At 37.9% G+C, this 4,888-nt stretch overlaps 1 long non-coding RNA gene across 1 annotated transcript in view; it reads right to left on the bottom strand.

Moving 5' to 3' along the window:
• Nucleotides 1-233: 233 nt before the first annotated feature.
• LOC118425190 overlaps nt 234-4,888 on the bottom strand; it is a 17,415-nt gene continuing 12,760 nt past the window's right edge. The window contains exons 2-3 of the long non-coding RNA XR_004832281.1: nt 4,247-4,252; nt 234-246 (exon numbers count right to left, since the gene is read on the bottom strand). This is a non-coding gene — a long non-coding RNA (uncharacterized LOC118425190). The remainder of the gene's footprint in view (nt 247-4,246; nt 4,253-4,888) is intronic.

The following is a 4,888-nucleotide window of genomic DNA, read 5'->3' as shown; positions in this document are numbered from 1 at the left end:
ACATGTCCCAACTGTCCGACACTGTTGACGACCTGAAACGCAAATTGGACTTCGAGAGGAACCGATCAGCAGTCTTGGAGGCATGTCTTAGGGAGCCAAGTAAGATGATTCTTATCAGCCTGACTTTATGATTCTTTTATCTATTAGGGAAAAAAAAACTTGCAAATTGTAGTGTGTTATTCATTTTGTGTTATTCAACTTTGCACGGAATGGCGCATTAGATGCAGTAGTCGACGTCAGATGTATCTAGCTGCTTAAAACTTGGAAGATCTGTATGTAGTGTGGAAAAGCTCGATTCATATTAGCATTGAATTTTTTTAGAGCTTCGGCAGACTACAACATGTCTAATGATGTATTTAGTTCTAATGTTAATGGCTGTTAACAAAGAACACTTTTAGTAATTGTATTTCATTAGGTTTTGCACAATAATCATGTGCACAAACACCCCCAAGCACACACACACACATACAAACACACACACACACACACACACACACACACACACAACACACACACACACACTCACACACACAAAGACAGAAAGAGACATATAGAAAAGATAGACTCATAAGAAGAAACACAAACTTTCGAATTGCTGAAAGTATTAGCAACTTCTGAAGTGTTATAACCTAAAATGTGTTTTTAAATTTTCTACAAGGTAACGTTTTCTCTCCCCTTTCTTCAATTTAAATCTATGAATATCATGTTCTGATATACAATCATGATTTAATGTTATTTGATATAATTACGCATATTCTTGCGCTGAGATACCAGGGAACCGGGTTTGTACAAGTGGTGCATTTCTTACAACTAGATGTAAGGCACCATGAGGCGTAGAAACCATGGATCACAGTGTTATGATATATTTTATTTCAATACAAATTTATTTTAATCTCAGTGTAATCTTAATGTCAATAAGTACACTAAGGTAACATTTTAGACTTAGTGACCTTTTAGAATGGACGACAAAAGAATTTCACCAATATACAATTAATGTGCAACGACAAAATTAAAGGTATTAAACAAAAACTACTGTGTCTAACTAATTATCAACTCGAGTTGGGGGTTCTTGGGTCTCGGAAGACCCCTAGTTCTAGGTAATCTAGACTGAACATCTGAAAAGTCACAGGTAAGAGGACACTTGTGTTCACGGATTTCATAGAAGAACTTTATTGCACGACAATTGCACATGATACAATTTCATATCAGAATTCTGCCATTTAAACAGATTTTTAAAATTAGACTTTTTGCACAGTTTCCATAGTCATACATCATGAAAGTTCATGGATGTGATTTTAACACCTGGATTTTTTTTCTAATATGGCACGAAATGAAATACCTCTTTATAGATGACCACCATGACGACGAGTCCCACGGTGACCAAGGTTGCCACCACCACAGCAGTAGCACCCACGATGCAGCTATTCTGAACTATATCATTTTCTGTGGAAATTGTTTTCAAAGCTTAAATATTGATTTAGATAAGATCATTGCCAGAGATCAAAGCCAGTTTTTGACCAAAAGTATTAAGTAAAAAATTAAGCTTATAAGGATATGCATTAATAAAGATGTATGTATAAACATACTATGCAAGTAATTTTAAAGATTAACCAATCTTTCTCATCGTCACCCCAGTTAACGTTGCAATTCGATCAGTAATTCTTCGCCCTATAATGTTTAAACTGGCTGTATTTCATTTGGAGGGTACTCGGGCTAGGGTACCAGAATAATAGCACATGCAATTAAGTTATAAAAGACCAGACCATAAAGACATAGTGACCATAATCTTACTGCAAAATTTACTTAGCTTGCGAAAAACTATAACAGAATATATTCTAAACACGAAAACAAACTTCAGCTACCTGTAGACGTGGCCGCTGTGTCAGGTACATTGACATAGCGCCTGTTGCTACTGTCATCAGCCCCCTCAACGACTGACTCTCCCCGTAGCTTTGCACGCTGCAGTCGGGCCTCTCGAAATGTTGACGAGATATTCACAGCCTCGGCTTCTTCATACGTGTCTGAAGACATTTCTATCCCTTCTCCCCTCTTTATATTAGAGACGTTGCCATGGCGGCAACGCCCATGCCGACCACTCTGATGGTCAGCAGGTGTTGGGGTCTGCGGCCCGCTGGTTTGACTGCTGTCGAGCCCAGAGACAGGGGACCGGACCGGCTGTGCTTGTTCGTACATTTCTACTGTTCTGACAAACAACGTTTGAGCAGCCTAAAGCTCTTACCGATACATGAATACAACAACATGATATCGCGATTAGTCTGAAGGAGCGAGGTTGTCTTTGCCCTTATATGGAAAGACAAGCGGGCTGTGGCGCAGTGCGAATGGCATTTTGTTTTTCAACAAGCGAACACGTCAACCTACGCAAGAAGGCAGACAAATCGAAGTTAACCTTTTAAAAGGTACGTGAGAGCTTGCCATTTTTAGTTGATGAACATACGTGTTTTTTTAATATTTACTACTCTTGCTGCCACCTGTAACTAAATGATATTACCATGAGACGCGCTGACATGCACACATTCCGTTGCTATTCTTTAAAATGCCATAAACCTACCTAAATCCTTCACTATTTGTTGACACACCAATTAAGAGACATATCTCCGTCAATATCTCATTCTCTATTGTTTAACAATGTCCACATGCCTTTCTCTTTGGTTTGACTAAGGCATTGACAACTTAGTAGTCCAAGTAGCACAACAAAAGCAGTGGAGATGAGAACTTGAGTGGAGTCAAGCCAACATTATTTTTTTTTCACTTAAGAAAGCAATAAAACTTTCTCATCACAACTCCTTAATGAATAATATTGATCATCCAATGTCATGCTCTTTTCTTTGTCTCTGTCTGGCAAGCCGTCTCTCTAGCTCTTTATGTCTCCATCTCGATTATATTCGATATGTTTATAAAACGTTTAATTTGCTATGGGCCTAATACAAAGAAAGGTGCACACATAAAGTGTCTTATATTACATTTGAAAAAAAACACCGAGTTTAAGATAACTTTCTGATGAAATAAAATGTTTCATAAAACCAACTAATAGAATATGCCCAATGGTGTCTTACAGCTGTAAGGAATTCTATGACAAGAACAGGAGAAAGATAACTTTACCTCAGGCAGAAAATCACTAGCAAACAAACTCGGTTTCCTGGTACTTTAATAATGTAATAGCCTTTATTGCACATTCATGCCCTATCGGGCTAAGTACAGGCATATAGATACAAAGGGTAGCAATGCAGTAAACATGGTTTCTAAGACTAATCTAAAACATAAATTCTAAAACTATTCTAATACATTTGTTCTGCTTCTTCTCGTTTCTTAGTTATGTTAAATATGTAGCTTGAGATGTGTTTGTATAATGTCGTTTGATCAAAGCTCATAAGAAAAATGAATTTTTCAACACTAGACATATATTCAAAGCGAGGGAACTTTCCTATAATATGGCTAAAAAGAATACTTCTATCGTTACTATATAAACTACAATCTAATAGAAAGTGAGATTCATCTTCGATCTTGTTCAGGTTACAGAACTGACAGACTCTTTGCTCCAGAGGTGTGTGGTTGTGTCTCCCTGATTCAACACGGAGTTTGTGGCAGCTGATTCGTAGTTTGGTGATAATAGATCTTTGTCGTTCGTTCGGAATCTTAAGATACTCTTCTTCGTTATAGGTGGATTTGAACAGTCTGTATGAGCGTAATTTGTTCTTTGCGCATTTGCCCTTGTTGTCATTATGAATTTCGCATAGAAATGTTTGAAAGTAGATGTCCTTTAAACGTTGTTGAATAGCAGAGATGATTGAGGGCACTTTTGAAACAATTGAGTGTGGGGAATGCCAAACAAAGGCATAACCGCATTCTTCTAAAGTTTTCCGCACACCGGAAGCCCAACATTTACTACCTAAAGAGTCTAATTCTAATTGACATAAAAGTGCGTCTGCCTGGAGACTATCAGCCGGTGTTCGAACAGGTGTTCTATACGATTCGGTCCGGCCGTGAGAATCGGTCCGGGGCGTGGCCTAAAAACTACGAAAGCCCATAGCGACAAATGGTACCATGGGGCCTCGCGGGACTCTGTCTGCATTCAACTGACATTGTACATAGCTGTACATAGCTAGTAGTTATGATGTTTAATTATTAGTAGTATCATAATTGTATCATAATTGCATTCATTCAATCTCAACTCCCTATTAAAAACAGGATTGCCCCAGACGACTCAAAAAGACATCAAAACGAAGACATAAGACTGATAAGAGTGAGGTAGACTCTGTCTGCATTAAAGAGACATTGTACATAGCTAGTAGATACGATGTTTAAATCGTAGTATCATAATTGTATCATAATTGCATTCATGTAATCTCAACTCCCTACTAAAACAGGATTGCTCAAGACAACTCGAAAAGACAGTTACATCAAAACGAAGACATAAGAGTGAGGTAGACATAATTAAAAATACTTCATAAGATGTGGCAACCAAACTATGGTAGCTCATGGGACTCTGTCTGCATTAAAGAGACATTGTACATAGCTAGTAGATACGATGTTTAAATCGTAGTATCATAATTGTATAATAATTGTATTCATGTAATCTCAACTCCCTACTAAAAACAGGATTGCTCAAGACAACTCGAAAAGACAGACAGTTACATCAAAACATCAAAGACATAAGGGTTAGGTAGACATAATTCAAACTAAGACCGGACCGAATCCCATAGAAGAGCCGTGAGCGCAAAAACTTTCCGCAACCACTTCTGAAACTGACTGTCGTGACTCAGATAGACATTTCAAAGTTAATAAAAGTCATGTCATCACATACATTACTCCAGGTCTGCTGGAACAACTTTATGCAGTATAGCTCGGAGCAGCAGATAGATCTGTACCA

Source organism: Branchiostoma floridae, chromosome 10 (assembly GCF_000003815.2).
Source record: "Branchiostoma floridae strain S238N-H82 chromosome 10, Bfl_VNyyK, whole genome shotgun sequence".
In the NCBI taxonomy this organism is placed as follows: domain Eukaryota; kingdom Metazoa; phylum Chordata; class Leptocardii; order Amphioxiformes; family Branchiostomatidae; genus Branchiostoma; species Branchiostoma floridae.
This window is presented reverse-complemented; position numbering and strand designations above follow the sequence as displayed.